The sequence below is a fragment of the Salpingoeca rosetta genome, assembly GCF_000188695.1.
Source record: "Salpingoeca rosetta unplaced genomic scaffold supercont1.12, whole genome shotgun sequence".
Classification (NCBI taxonomy): Eukaryota; class Choanoflagellata; order Craspedida; family Salpingoecidae; genus Salpingoeca; species Salpingoeca rosetta.
The window spans coordinates 1,120,937-1,122,241 of NW_004754922.1; positions in this window are offsets into that span (position 1 = coordinate 1,120,937).

A 1,305-nucleotide genomic window follows, 5' to 3' on the forward strand; every position below is an offset into this window, starting at 1 on the left:
CAGCCTGGCTGGCAGGTTTTGGTGCTTCGCCCTCGCCAGTGATGCTTGTCTTCTCCCGTGCCTGGCTGCCTGGAACACTGAGCAGCAACGCAACACACACCACAACAACAATCGTTTGGAGTGCGCCAAAAACAGCACAAGCGCACAGGTTTTCTGCTGACACACGCACGAAGTCTTGTTGACGTTTGGAGAGTGGTGTAGATTGGTGTCGTGTGATGTTGTGCTGCTGCTGTTGAGAGCGTGAGAGCCAACAGCAAGGGACAACAGCAAAGGACAACAGCAAGGAGTGGCTGTATTCTTCTCTTCCTTTCCCCGCCGTCCTCGTTCCTCTGCCGCAGGATGGCCCTGCTGCCGAGCAAATGGAGCAGCTTCAACCTGCCCACAAAGTAAGCATTCTTGTTTTGTGTGTGTGAGTGAGTGATTGAGTGAGTGAACGAGTGAGTGAGTGTCTGTGTGTGTGTCTGTGATTGAGTGAGTGATTGAGTGAGTGTCTGTGTGTGTGTGTCCGTGATTGATTGAGTGAGTGAGTGAGTGTCTGTGTGTGTGTGTGCTGTAGTTGCTGACCTTGAGCTTCGTTCGCATCTCGCTCATTCCACACCTCTGCTCATACGCCCACAAAACCACCACCCTGTATGACGTGTAGCCGCCGGATATTGCTAGTGGTGTTCATCATACTCCTGCTCTTCTCCATTCACTGGCTCTACACACCACGGACCGTCACCACGCACCAATGGCAAACAGGTACGTACACACGCTGTGCGCTGCTCGCGCGCGTGTATGTGTTGTGTATGTGTGTTGTGTGTGTGTGTGTGTGTGTTGTGGCATTGTAGGCGTTTGTGCGTTCACGCCATCACTGCTCTTGTTGTGGAGTTGAGCGAGATTCCACTCTCCGTCTCCGTCTCTGTCCCTGTCTCCGTCTCTCCATCTCTTCATGCACCAGCCCTCCCCTGTACATGCATGTGACGAATGCAGGGTCCATCGCGACAGACACAACGTGCATCGGTGCATACATACAAGAAGTGCAATCGCACGTAAGATGCACACATGTGTTGTGTGTGCAGCTGTGTGTGCAGCTGTGTGCGTACATTCAACGTTTGTCTCATCATCTCATTGCTCAAACCTTGCGTGCACTGGTTGCAGGTTGACTATCGCCTCATCCCGTTGCAGGGCAGCGATTCCAAGGCAGCCGCATTGCCCGCTCTCATCGGTACACACTCGCGCATGCACATTGAGGCCTTGGCACGACAGAACGACGCGTGTGCTTCACCTGCTTCGCTTGCTTCGCTTGCTTCGCCTTCGCTTGTG